The sequence below is a fragment of the Archocentrus centrarchus genome, chromosome 2, assembly GCF_007364275.1.
Source record: "Archocentrus centrarchus isolate MPI-CPG fArcCen1 chromosome 2, fArcCen1, whole genome shotgun sequence".
Taxonomy (NCBI): Eukaryota; Metazoa; Chordata; class Actinopteri; order Cichliformes; family Cichlidae; genus Archocentrus; species Archocentrus centrarchus.
The window spans coordinates 28335575-28350835 of NC_044347.1; positions in this window are offsets into that span (position 1 = coordinate 28335575).

Consider the following 15261-nt stretch of genomic DNA (forward strand, 5'->3'; position numbering starts at 1 on the left):
AGCAAGAAAGCAATAAGCGCCTCCTAGGAGTGTAGCCTCGAGCAGTTAGTATAGGACAGGCAAAAGAAAGAAGGCAAAAAAGGAGCTCCCTGGCCGCACCCAACAGGACAGTTATATTACCCCCCCCCGTGAAACTCTTCTGCACCCCACTCTGTCCGTAATCAATTTGCATGAATTGTCACCCCTTTGAAACCTAATCCTCACCTGATCATCTTTTCGGCCAGGCTCCGCCCACTTCTAAGTCACATGCTTAAAGCCACAAATCATAGGGGCATGTCATGATTTATGACAGTTCAGACAGATGTCACAAAAGATGAACATTTCTACTCAAACATCTGCTAGGATAACATCGTTAGTACCACTCCACTCGGCCAAGTCTTATCTCTCCCCCCTCCTAGCCAGAAGAGCACGAGGGTGGGGGCCTACGGAACTCCAATTTAGGAGTACACCTGTCGGATAACACTGCTGAAATACAACATCAGGTTACAAGTGTCAAGGCGAACAGTGCTCATCCTGGCAACTTTCCCAAAGCTTCAAACACACACCCAGGATCGTAACAGATCTTACCCTCACCCCAGTGACCCAGAGAACATAAAGCACTCTATACATCGGTGTGTGTGTGTAAGGGGCTTTCTCTTATTTTGCACAAACCATAAAAGTTGCGTATGGTATCTAAAACATGAGAATAATGACTCCAAGCCCCAGTATGAAGGCCATACAGAATATAAAATAGTTACAGCATAAGTAATAAAAGTAAAAATAGTGACAATACAAATAACACAGGTGAACAATAAGAGTAGATATATTCCCATATATGTGATGATAATAGATGAAAGCAGCACTGACTCATCAGAGGCCCCTAGGAACAGGGCCAGTAGTTAGCCATGGGGAACGTAGAGTAAAATACTGAAATAATGAATGAGTCCCCCTGGCAGTGTAAGAATGGCCCTCACAATACATAATATGGGATGATAGATGTCCCACTGCTATGGGCGGGGAAAGTCCCGTCCAGTATACGACGCAATGTGTAAGGCTGCGACCAGCCTCTGATGGCAGTAAGGAAAGTATAGATAATAAATGAAAGTAGTAAAAAAAATACCCCCCCCCCCCCAGCAAAACTCACCAGTTTTGTAATTTAGATTGCCCCTGGTGTGTAGTTCACACTGATCAATTATTAAGTTGATCCCATCCAAATCCTTGGAGTAGTTAGACATGAGGGCAGAAAATCACTAAAAAAACACCCATTTAATTCAAAATGGTGGACTTCCTGTTGGGTTAAGGGCATTGAAACCCAGTGGTCTTTTTTTGTTTGTCTGGACATGTTACATATACACATATATACATATATCTCTACCATTATTATGGTAGGCCCAAACTGACCCACCACTGGTCCAAAGCATCAGGGATTTTTGTATTTTTCAGGTGTTCTTTGGACACGAGCTACCTTTTTTTTGAAGTAGTTTTGTGTCTCATTTGTGTGTGTATTTTTTCAGTGTCCATTTTGGCTCCCTCTGTAATTGTGTTTTGCTATGAAGTAGATTTTAGTATTGAGATGTCTTTATAGCATTTCTGTGTCTGTCTTAGGGCATTTTGTGTCTTTGCAGAGCTTTTGTGTCTCTTTGAAATTACAGTGTTAAGTGTCTTTGCCTGTTTTGTGTCTTATTGTATCACTTTTGTGGTACTGTTCTCGTTCTGTTGCCATTTTCACCGCGCATCAGTTTTACTCTCTTTGCAATTCTTTTCATCCATCTCTCTCTCACCCTTTTTCATTTTTTAGGTTTGCTTTTTTTCGTGGTAATTTTACATCTCTTAAGAGCTGTTTTTATCTCTTTGCTGTTAAATAATTTCTTCAATAAGTAATGCACTGCTCCACAAAGAAGCTCAAGGAATAAAGTTACAGTACATGGAGATCTGGCTGACATGTCTTTAAATGTGAATAAATATGTGGATGGAATAACAGACTCATTTACAAACCACTGGATCAGATTCTGGAAAGCAGACTCAGAACATCAGGAGATGTTAGAATTCTTTCAAAGTGCTTCCTCTATAATACTGAATGCATCAAACTGAGTCATGTTTGACTGACATACAGTATGGGGATGGTACATCACACATACATCTCATTGTACTGCAATATATCCCCAGTGACACCACTCAGTCTACTGCTTGTGGCCTGGGCAGATCAGATTAAGCAGTGGTTTGTCACCATGCTGCTAAAGCAGGAAGTAGTTTTCTCACTGGGACTATGAGGAAACACACACAGCAGCCACTTCACTGGTAAAGTGTGTTAACAAGCAGCCTTTTCAGTTGCTTGTTAACACAATTGTCCTCTATGTTGGCTTGCTCTTTTCTCTCTGCTTCTTCTTGCTTTCTCTCTCTCTCTCTCATAGTGTGTGTGTGGGTGCATCTCATTTTTGTTTACCTTTGTGCAGAGGCGGTCTCTCCTGGTTGCTCCGCCCATTTGTCAAGTACTCACCTGAAGCAGATTACTCATTACTGATTACTCACCTGTTCTTCATGTATACTGACCAGATGGGCTATTTAAGGCTGAAGGAGCCTCTCAGTTGTCACTGGATTGTTGTGTCAGAGTAAGGGATGAATGTTGGCTCCAATCATGGCTGGTTGCGGCCTTGTGGATGAAGCTGTGTTCTCTGCGCAGACATTGCCTGTCTTGGACCTTTCATAGCAGTCTGCATCAGTTTGTGTGAGTCCATGGACACATCAACAGCCCTCATCCTGCTAACAATTCCCATGCCTTTCTTCACTGAACAAACCAAGGTCAGTTGTGACTGAAAGCTGATTGTGTGATCCACTGTTAAACAGTTTTTATCCTTGGAAAATTCCAAAAAATATTCTCAAAAGAACTATAAGGTTACATTTGGATGGTTATAGAATGGTTAAAAGCATGTGTGTCTTTTCCTGGTCACTTTTCCTTGCCTTTGGCAGAAACTAAAGCTCAGAGCTCAAAGAAAGTGCACTTCAGAGCTGCTGGTTTAATTCAGTTTTACTGATATAACTCTAAATCACAACTCTGCTGCTCAAAGAATGTAATCTGTGAAATTGTCATGATACAACCTGAATGTGTTGAATAATACGATGGTGGATGATGTTGTGGATCTGCCACATGTCCACAAGTTGAACTACAAAACATGCATCTTTGACACTTTGCCTGGTATGCTCTCACTTTTCTGTGGTGCTGTGTGGACCTGGCTAACCCAATGAAACGCTACACATTACTAAGGTTTAAAACAGAGAGCCTATTAACACGGTGAAATGAAATGGCTGAAATGCTCCTTATGATACTGCCCATGTTTTCATGTCCTGATGTGGAGGTGGACCACTTTAAATCTCACCTTAAGACTTTCAACATCTTTGAAGTAAATTCTAAACCAGGGATCCTCAAATCCAGGCCTCAAGGTCTGGTGTCCTGCAGGTTTTAGATGTGTCCCTGATCCAACACACCTGTGCTAAAGGCTGGCAGTGGAACACTGCCCGAAATAAAGGCATAACCTGTGTAACCGAGTTTCACTGCAACCTTCACTTCATACTGATCATTTCAATAAAGCTAAGCATCTTCACATTGAGAGCACTTTTCTAAGCCACTGTTACAAAGCACTTCCCACAAATTAACTTAACAAAAAGCAGCTTTTCAAAACAGTGTAACATTCAGAGGTCACCTGTGGGTTTGACATAAATGATTAAAACATGTTCTATTACATTATGGCATATTTACACATTACAGGAGTGCATTATCTCTTTTCCTTTAATAAGGATGCTCCAGAGTATATTATGCAAAAGCAGGTAATAAGAGGCATTGGATCACCTTTCCCTAATATTCCCTAATTTGACCAGCTTTTATTATGACTGCCACACTTGCGATATGTCAACTGGCTGACTTTTAAATATGGAAGACTGTGCAGTGAAGGTGGACAAACTGCTGGTGTGCCAGCTACTGCTGTAGTGACACACAAACGAGCAAACAGGTGGTCAAACTTTCTGCTAAAGCTGTTGCTGATACAAGGTTTAATCCAAAGTGGGATGTTTTGCAAAGGTACAAAAATCTCTTCGGGGGTTCATTGATTTGTGTGATGAAATAAGGTGTATGCATAATTTTATTTTATTACTGCATGAGGAAAAAGAAAAATATGAAACCTGGTTTAAAGCAAAATGGAGTTCAATGATGAATTTATTGAAAATATGAAAGTGGGTCAAATCAAAACAAAATGTCTGAAAATGAAGGTACTGGTAATTTGAATGTTGATGATGGTGGTGATCAAGGTGGTATTGATGATAATGATCCTATTGATGGTGTTTCCAATGTGGGTAAACGTTCCAACAAAAGTGTCACCAGTAATGGGTCAAGTACTCTTTTCTCTGCACAAATTAAAGCAGCAGCTGAAAGAGCTGCACTTGTTGCTCGACTGGCCACTTTAAAGGAATGCCATGCATTGGAGGAACAGGAACAGCTCATGTTAGAAACTGAGCTAGCATCATCTACTGCTAAGTTGCAGTTTTGCAGGCTTCAGATGGACAGTGTTTCTCTCTGGCACCTACAGATGGCATGAACTCTAATTTTGAAAGGGAGAAGAGGAAACTGACATCAATGCTCTTAAACCCATGGCATGCCGCTGATCGTTGCTGCCTCCCCTGGGATGGGGGTGCCTGTGTGTCGCTGGATGTCTTGGTATGGCTGTTGGCCCACTCCCTTGGGGGTTGTTGCCTGGGGGTGGTTTGGGCCTCTTCGTCGTGTGGGGAGGACCCTACTGGTTGTCTGGTGGTTCTTGGACGCCTGGCCCTCTGGGGCCGCGCACTCGGCTCGCGCTGGGGGGGAGGTCTGCTCATTGTCTCTGGCTCTAGCTCCATCTGGGGTCTCTCTCATTCCTCATCTAGGGTGTGCGCGCAGTTATCATCGGGATGTGTGGCTGCAGGTCTTCTGAGCTCCTTGTGGGCTGCGGATGGCCCGGGCCTTTCCCTGTTTGCCTCTAGATTCCTGGGGGCATTGTTGCGGCTTCTCGCCCTCATTGAATACATTTCATTACAGAAACACATACATTGCAACATAACACAAGAGTGAGTGAGTGTGAGTGTGTGTGAGTGTGTGTGTGTGTCCAGGTCTGTCCCCTTATTTCTTTTAATTTCTCATTTTTACCTCTCTCTCTCTTTATCTATCTCTTTAACTTTAACAAGAGGAGTCTATAGAGAATCTATAGAGCTCTTCCTGTAAAATCAAATATGTTTGGTACAACAGTGCATTCGGATCATGATTCCATTTGTGAAAGCTGCCAAACATGACAGGCTTTTTTTTAAAAAAAAAAAAGTTTATATTGTCAAAGGGAAATATACAGAACAAGTTCTCTTCGTGTAGCTAACCAGTCTTTAAAAACAGAAGCCCTGCTGGTCCAAGATCAGTATCCCATTCCCCTTTTAATTCCTTTTGCCTTTTTTGTTTCTCAGTAAAACAGCTGCAGGTTTCATTGTGCTCATTATGATAGTTTAGCCTTTGTACAGACAGATTCAGAATCAATAATAATTCACACTGCTCTGCAATCTGGATATTTGAAACAATAACAAAGCTGAATGTCTTAAAACGTTTGTGATGAAAAAGAACTCAACATAAATTTTGACTTAATAGTTTGCCAAACAGCGTCATTTGGTTTCAGCTCACAAATATTAGGCTTTCTTCTACATTTGTGTGTGTGTGTGTGTGTGTGTGTGTGTGTGTGTGTGTGTGTGTGTGTTTTTTTTTTTTTTTTGAGTAAGAGCAGCAGCATTCACTATAAACACAATAAGATTCCACTGGAAAACTGAAATACGAATTATATTTTAACATCAAATGGCCTAAGAAGAAGTCCTACCCACATGTAAACAAGGAAAGGAGGGACTAATTTGTCTCCATTTACAAGATGAAAAGTAGTTTTAATGTTCATTACAAACTGAAAGGAACAGCTGGGCCACACACACAGCTTTGGTTAACTTGGTGGACGTGAGCCGAGTATTTCAGCCCGATTTCATTGAAGTAACATCAGCAAATTTGGATTTCAGCTAGAAACTGGTGAAGCGATATAACCAACAGTTTGTGAATGTCAGCTTGTAATACTGTGAGGAAGTGTTCAGTCTTCTTAGTAATTCATCTTTGGCTAATATTGCTTTGCCATCATCACCATCACTGGGGTATCCCAGCTGCCATAGGGTGAGAGGCAGGGTAATTCAATTTTATTCGTATAGCGCCAAATCACAACAATCACCTCAAGGTGCTTTGTGCTGTAGATAAAGACCCTACAACAGGGCTATTCAAATCCAGGCCTCGAGGGCCGGTGTCAAGTTTTCCACGTCAGGCACTTCTGATTTGAGGCTTTCCTTTTCCTTTTTAGTTTTGAATGTAAGATCAACTCCTTAAGGCTTTCCAGGGGAAATTTGAGATGGTTCTGCTCAACCACATTGGAGCTGTACCTCAAAGTGTAAAACATGACATTTCCTGCTCCCACTAGGTGGTGCTGCAACTTTCATTAAATATTGTCACATGTATGTGTTCAGGGGTGGACCCTCATCCTACTGAAGAGGTTTGGTCCAGACTGGCTCTCATTCACACCTGCATAAGCCAATCAAGTTTTCCTGGTGAATGATCAAAATTCCGTGTATCTGGGTTAGGGCATTGGACCCAGGGGTCTTTTTTTTTTTGTGTGTGTGTGTGTGTGTGTGTGTGTGTGTGTTCATCTGGAGATGTTACATATGTATACCAAATTTCATACATGTATGTGAAACACAGCAGTGGGAATTGAACTAAAGGTGGTGCTGTAGAGCCATTTTGAAGGGGTCTGAAACCATTAAAATAAACTTTCACCAGACCTGACATGTGCAAAATATAAGTTTTTGAACATGTTTAGGCCCTCAAAAGCAGAGACTGTACAATAGAGCCTTCGCAAAGGTTGTGTTCGGGCCCTAATTAATAAGACTGGATATCTGGAGCACACAAATTTGTAATTTATTAGGTCAAACATGTTGAAATTTACAGCTCTGGTAAAATTTAAAACTGGTTAAATAATGTGCAAGAAATAATCTCTTATGGGAAAATATTTTTAAGGGTAGGAATTGATAAGCATTTGCTTCCTCCTACTCCTTTTTAAACCGCAAAAAATTTTTTTCATGTGAATATGATGGCTTTCTTTGATTTCATGTTGATTTGTTTTCATATGTATTAACTCTTGTTACTCATGTTTGAAATAAAGATTTGTTTGATTGTGTCAGATTGTAATCTGTATCATACATGCTACATTCTGTTTGCATATTCATATGGAGGGTCTTCCACTTTAAATATAATGACCAGTGAAACAGAATAAAGACACAAATGCTCTGGAGACTGGGTAAAAGTTCAAAAGGTGTTTGCCACACAGGTGATCAGTTAGACTCGGCAGACGCACAGAGCAGGCAAAAACCAGTAAACAGAACTGGGTCAAAAAACTTCATTCACTAGAAGAATGCGGACATGCTATCGACACGCTGCATCGACATACTGTTTTCTAAAGGAAGATGGCTTACATACATAGGGGAGACAATTAGACACGTGAAAGGTGGAGAGGTTAATTAAATGCACAATGAAAGAAAAACGAAATGTAACTTTAATATTCAGCTGGAATCACACAGCGCTACTCCAAACCAGAAAGCCTTAACTGGAAGTGGGCTGTAAAGCCCTCCAACACCAAGTTTGTATTAGGCTTACTAAGCACAGAGGTAGTAGTGCTGTTTTCCACCCATATAAATTGCCACAGATATTGATTGGAATTTGCTGTTTTTGTGTTTTTGCCATTATAGAGGCCAGTTTGGAGCTGTGTTAAGGCTCTTTATTTACATCCAGTCTTGTGGTAATATAAGGATTGCACAATCCACAGCTATAATTGAGTGTATGCAGTTACTATCAAGCCTCCATGACACATAATTTTATCTAACTTGGAACTTTGTGGTACTCTTCACACCACTGCCTTCCTCTAGCATTTTTCTTAGATGTACTTGAACACAGCACTGGGTAGAGCTGCACATCATTGTGTTTTTCACCTTCATTCATCCAGGGAAGATTTGCTGAGCAGTGCCCTCTGTTTAAGCAGCTTGTCCCCTCGGCAGTCACACTCTTATCTGCATCCACACTTAGACACTGCCAGGTGTGGCAACAATCTGCCACTGTTTACCTTGGAGGAACTCTCGGTGTAGGGTGCCAAGTGCAAAGGTACAAGAAGTTGTCAGAGGAGTGGAGAGTTTTGTATTTAGTCCCCCTGCTTATGTTTTTGCATTCAGTTGGATACCATCTATAGCTCAAAATATTTTAAGTTTTTATAATTCTAAAAGGAGATTCAAACCCAAAGAATCAGTATGACTGTGATTCTTTCTTCCTCAGAGACAGTCCACTTTCATTAGTTTAACATCAGTGTGATTGATTGTACCACAGAGCCACCAGACAACCATCTGGTAGCGTTAACAACAGGTCATTAAGGGGCAATCGTAATCAAACAGAAGTCACAGTCAATCAGCTCCAACTGTGAAAAGGTGTCATTAATGGGGAGAGACCCACCTCTAAAAGAACAGCAGCGATATTTTAGCATTTCCTGTCTGTGGCCACAGCATCCAGAAGACTCTTTGTTACAGCAGCTCTTTTACTGTAGGTACCTGATGGGGACGTTTAACAGAAGTGTATTTATTCACAGTAATCTGTCCAAAACAGGTTGTAATTAATTTGTGATTGTAGGTGGGCTATTGTTTTGATGTGGTTGGTGAGCTCTCGGTAGAAAAAGGGCTTCTGGTCCTTAAAGCCAAAGTGAGGAATTTAGGAAATTATAATCCATAACGCTGACCTCAGTGCCAACTTGTACTAAATTTCTCATAGTGAAGAAGTGAGCAATTTCAGAATAAGCATTAGTGATTAAAGCATATTATCTGGATATTATTCCATCTCGCCTACTAAAGGATGTTTTTTACACAGTGGGAAAGAGTGTGCTGTCTATTATCAACAGCAGTCTTAATTCTGGGTGTGTCCCTGCTGATTTTAAACAGGCTGTGGTAGAACCTATTCTTAAAAAACAAAATCTTGACCCAACCATTTTTCCAACTTCAGACTGATTTCTAAACTGCCATTTCTTTAGAAAGACTTGGAGAAAGTTGTCCTTCTTCAGCTCCAGACCTTCTTAGACCAGAATGGTATTACTGAAGTATTTCAGTCTGGGTTTAAAGCACACCACAGTACTGAAACTGCACTTTTAAAAGTTTTAAATGACCTTTCAACTATTCCTTTTATCTCGACTGGAGCACTTTGTTGGAATCAAAGGGACTGCATTTGAATGGTTTAAATCCTATTTAACGAACAGAAGTTTTACAGTTAGGCTGGGAGATACTTCTTCCTGTGAAAGCCTGCTCTCATGTGGGGTGCCCCAGGGGTCCATTCTTGGCCCAGCCCTCTTTTCAATTTATACGCTCCCCTTGGGCTCAATTAAAAAAAAAAAACATTGCATCGCCTTTCACTGTTACGCAGATGACTCGCAGATCTATCTGCCACTGAAGCAAAATTCAACGAGTCCTTTGAAGGCCTTACTGGATTGTGTGGAGGAAGTTAAATCATGGATGGCTCTAAACTTTCTTAATTTGAATGAGCAGAAAACTTAGGTCATTGTGTTTGATACCCCTGACCTCTATGATCTTGGCCCCTTAAAGATATATAATAAACCCATTGCAAGGAACTTGGGGGTGATCCTTGACACTAGTCTTAGTTTTGACAAACACATTAATACTGTCATCAAATCTAGCTTCTTTCACCTTCGTCTACTTGCAAAGGTGAAGCCATTTCTCTGCTTCATGGACTTCGAGAGAGCTATCCATACTTTTATTTCATTCCGACTTGACGACTGTAATAGTCTCTATTCAGGTGTCAGTCTAACTGGTTGCCAGTCAGTTTTAGAATTGATTTTAAGGTTTTACTATTTGTTTTTAAGGCATTGCATGTGTTAGATCCCCACAATTTCCAGTTGTCACAGCTTCTCCGTTTAACAGGGTCCTGGCTACACTTACAGTGGAGTATTACCCCAACCGATTAGTGTAACACTACTTAAAGCTGTGGCGGGGTAACTTGCCTGGCTTCTTACCACCGTTAATCCTGACGTCTGCCCCGCTCCCTCTGATCCTTCAGCTCCGCCAGTCAAGGAGGCCTCCTGCAGCTGGGTCTGAAGTTCAGCCCCGTCAGTTGAGATGGCTTACCCCTAATTGATCAGTGCACTTGGTACGTGCCAGGTTACAATTTAAAGGCTAGGCGGAAAGCCCTAGGGACATCTATGAGTTTTAAGTGGATTCTGAGACTAGTGTGACCATTCAGAGCTAGATGTTAAAGCTATCTTTGCCTAAGGTTTTACTATCATGATTAGCACCTTCCTACCTCTCTGATCTTATAACCCTGCATACTCCCGCTAGATCACTGAGGTCTGCTGAGCAAATGCTCCTAACTGTACCGAGGTCAAGACTAAAACACAGAGGTGATCGGGCCTTTGCAGTTGTTGCTCCGAAACTGTGGAACAAATTGCCTCTTCATATCAGGACCTCCCCTACAGTTAACATCTTTAAAATCCATTTGAAAACCCATTTTTATTCTTTGGCTTTTAAATCAGAATGAGTCCTGGATACATTAGTGGTGATGTTTTCTTTTATTTATGTTTATTATTTTATGCTTCCTGTTTTAACTGTGTCCTTGATCTTGTGTTTTATTTTATTTATTTTATATGTACAGCACTTTGGTCAACTGCTGTTGTTTTTAAATGTGCTTTATAAATAAACTTGACTTGACTAGTGATCGCCAGAAAAAAAACCAACTGACTGCACTGGGATACACACTGCCTTTAGGACATAGTCAATGCACACACTGAAGTTCACTGTTTTTTGCTTATGCTTGTATCACCAATGGTAAATGGACTAGTTCTTATATAGCACTTTTCTACGCAGTATGAGCACTTAAAGCGCTTATACAACATGTTTTACATTCACCCATGCACTCCCATTCATACAAGCACTTCCATGTTTACTAAGCTAAGTGCTTTTAATTGGCTAACATTCACACACATTCATACTCCGACGGGACGGTCGGAGAGCAACTTGGGGTTAAGTATCTTGCCCAGGGATACATTGGCATGTAGCCTGGAGTAGCCAGGAATCGAACCGCTGACCTTCCGATCAGTAGGTGACCTGCTCTACCTACTGAGCTACAGCCACTAACCATGAGCCATATGAAAGAAAGCATTACAACTATAAAATGTGTTCTAAACTCACTTATTTTTTTAAATAATTTTTCAGTTTTACATAACAGACAAAATATTTCGGCACAATAATGAAGTATATGTTTTAGTCCCAGTGGTTCCCACCATCATATCACATTAGTCACCTACACTCATAAAATGGCATAAAATGTACAAAACATCTAATACTCAAAATGCTCAGTACAATTACATGTCCACACCTGTTAAATATAAACATCAAATCAACACTCAAGCATCCAGCGACTAATGCACTCAGCAGCAAAATGTGTTTGCCTGCAGCTCAACATGACAGCGTCTGACTCTTCTGTAAGCATGTATACACACTGTGATAATGTAAACAATTTAGTCTCATATCTGAATAAATATCCAACAGCTGGAATAAACTCTTGAGTCAATTTTATGTACTTCAAAAGGGATTTGAAACTAACAGGAAAACTTCCTCCCACCTCCAGTTTATTAAAATGACCTTACACCCTGTGATTGTGTTTTTTGGTCTGTCCCTCCCTTGAGTTAAAGTTGTGGGATGGGCAGGCCTTTCCTCTTCGCTCTGGGGCAAAGCAGGACTTCTGTCAGTCAGGCACACCTCAATCAAAAACCAGTTGGAGCCTCCAGTCCTCGCCAGATAGTCTGTTACTGTTTAACAGTAAGTCAGCTTCACAAATTTCGTTCCCTCGTGGTTTGTTTTTGGCTGCACTTACATCTTTGCTTACTTGTTTCCAGTTCCCTCTCGCCTGGCTCAAGACCAGATTATCTACCAACACAGCCCACCTGTCTCTGTGGAATTGGTCTTTCTCTCTTGCAAACACACCTGCTCTCCCCCACCGGTCATTTGCTTCCCTGCCTGCCCTGCTGGAACTCCTTTCACCCTGTGCAAAACAAACTGGTGACCCCTATCAGGGATTGGATTAAATGACCTCTCCTCTGTCTTAGTGACATTCCTCTCTGTGGACCCAGGCCCCAGTTCTGGCATCTCCAGCGATCATCATCTTTTATACACACACACACACACACACACACACACACACACACACACACACACACACACACACACACACACACACACACACACACATTCATGTTGGACTATGACACGCGCACACAACACTCACCCACGCATAAATGCACACACACATACACGATAGACTCTTGACACACAACTTAATGCACACACCTATGTTATTGCACTACTGTGACTGCAGTACTGTAACCTTGCACAATATTGCGATTTGCACTCTGTTACCATGCGGCTAGACTCTATGCTGTTAAATGTATATTATTACAGATCGATGTGAACTTTTATCTGTATTTATTGTAGTGTGTGTATGTGATGTGGCAGAAGAAATTTTAATGTTTTGTATATTTTATTTGGTTTTATATTTGCATGTTTTTAAATGTTTGTATTGCATGCTTTCATTGTTTGGTTTTTACTTCCTGCCACATCAATCAGGGGAATGGGCAACACCTGCTGGGGCATCTTTATAAAGAATGGAGGAGCAGCAGAGGATGGGGGGGGCATGCAGAGGAGGAAACAGCAAGATGGAGCTGCAGAGAGGACACAGAGAAATGGAGAGAAACAGGAAAAGAATGGATAGAGGGAATGGAGTCGAACCAACATGAAGGAGAACCGGCAGAAGTGACACACTGATGGCCGTGGGGGAAAGCGACAATGGACTTCATAAATGTGAAGAAAGAAAAGAACTGTTTGTTGCAATGGCCATGTGGAAGCTGAAACTGTAATGTGTAGGGGCCAGCTCCAGAAGCATACATATCAAACATGAACATAAAAAAGGCATTACAGTGTTAATACTTACATTTTCACACCTATGGCTGCTGTTACACCTGAATTTCCCCTTTGCGGGACAATAAAGGCTGTTTCTTCTTCTTCTACTTTTAATTGGAACAGTGTTGTTTTTGCCAGTGCATCGAAGTCCGGTGTTAGTTTTAGTGTAGCCATTCTCAGAATCCTAAACATCAGTCATAATTATGATATGAACTGAATTTGGTTCAATTCTGTACCAATCTTCGGCGGGCCGGATTAAAGAGACCAACGGGCCAGTTGTGGCCCCTGGGCCATAGTTTGCCTACCCCAATCTAAACTGTAGTGAAAAATCTTGCTGTTTTAATGGCTAGTTTGTTGTCTTTTAACAATCGAATTAAAAATGCTGTGAACCACTGCTAAATTTTAAAGCCAGTTTTCTCTTTAAAGGACCTGCAAACAGTTGTCCGTGCCTTCATTACCTCTGGGCAGGACTACTGCAGCCTGTAAATAGGATTGCCTAATCCCAATCTCTTGATTGCAGATGGTTTAAAATGCAGCTGCTTGACTCTTAAAAGGTACAAAGAAAAGCCAGCACATCTGTTCTGTTTCAGCTCAGCTGCACTACCTGTGAACTTTCAAATAGATTTTAAAAATTATATTATTTGATTTTCAAGCCATCCATGGATTAGCTGCAAATTAAAGATCTGTTAACTCCCTATTTTACCTCCAGGTAACTGAGGTCATTATCCCAATAACTTCTCACAGTGCCCCCCCTCTAAAGATTAAAGGTGGATGGGCCTTTGCTGTTACTGCTCCTAGACTCTGGACTAGTCTGCCTTTCCACATAAGAACTTGTTCAACAATGGACTATTATTTTAAATCAGCTTTAAATACCTACCTATTTAAAAAAAAAAACCACACACACACACACACACACATATATATATATATATATATATATATATATATATATATATATATATATATATATATATATATATATATATATATATATATATTTAATCAATATTTAATCAAGAAAAAAACACAATGACATTAAAATCTCTTTTTCAAGTGTGTCCTGGGCATGACAAATATACACAGAAACAGAAAACAGCCATACAGGTCAAAAGGATAAATAAGTAAAAAAGCATGTCATTAGAAAATTAAACAAAACATCTATAGCTAATTGCGGTCATTGGCAACTTATTTAAAAGTGCCTTAAACTCACGTATTGAGACCAGATCCTTATTTTCAGCTGCTTTTAGTGAAATGTAAGGTCTTGGTTTGGCCAAGCTTTGTATTTGTGCTTTTATTTGACTGTTTTACCATTATTTGAATTTAGTTATCATCCTTGTCAGGAATCTTTTTCATATTTTTGTGAGCTCCATGTTTCTTGTGTGGAGATATGGTAAATGGACTAGTTCTTATATAGCGCTTTTCTATACAACACATTTTACATGCACACCCATTCATACAAGCACTTCCATGATTAATTAAGCTAAGTGCTTTTAATTAGCTAATATTCACACACATTCACACTCCGACGGTTGCATCGGAGAGCAACTTGGGGTTAAGTATCTTGCCCAAGGATACACTGGCATGTAGCCTGGAGTAGCCAGGAATCAAACCACTGACCTTCCGAGCAGTAGGTGATTTGCTCTACCTACTGAGCTACAGCCACCCTGGCGTCACATACAGATATGTGAAGACAGAGAAAGCCAGAGAATCCAGAATCACAATAAGCTTTTTGGATGATGCTGGGATACCAGATTTTTACAAAAACGTATATAAAAACGAGGACCACCAGGTACTAAGACACTTGTTTTATAATATTCTGATGCTCTTATCAGATAATATGGTTTCAAAAGATCACTTTAAAGAACAAAAATAAGACAGTATGCTTCTTAGCTTGAGGATTTTCTTTAAACTTAACACATTCAGGGTAAAAATTAAAATGAAATCTCCAGTGACAGTCAGCAGAAGAGCATACTGCATGTAAGTCCCCAGTGAGTCTGCAAAAACTGCATCTGTAAGCTCCTAAAGAACACAAATACAATTTTTTGGCTAGAGTCATTTTACTTCCACAGAACGGCAATAAAAAGCAGAATGTGAGGAAAAGAAAATGTCCTTAAAAATGTTCCATCTGAGCTTCTGAGGCTCAGATGGAACATTTTTAACCTTTGTTAAACAACAATTTAACAAAGGTATTTAACAGATGCC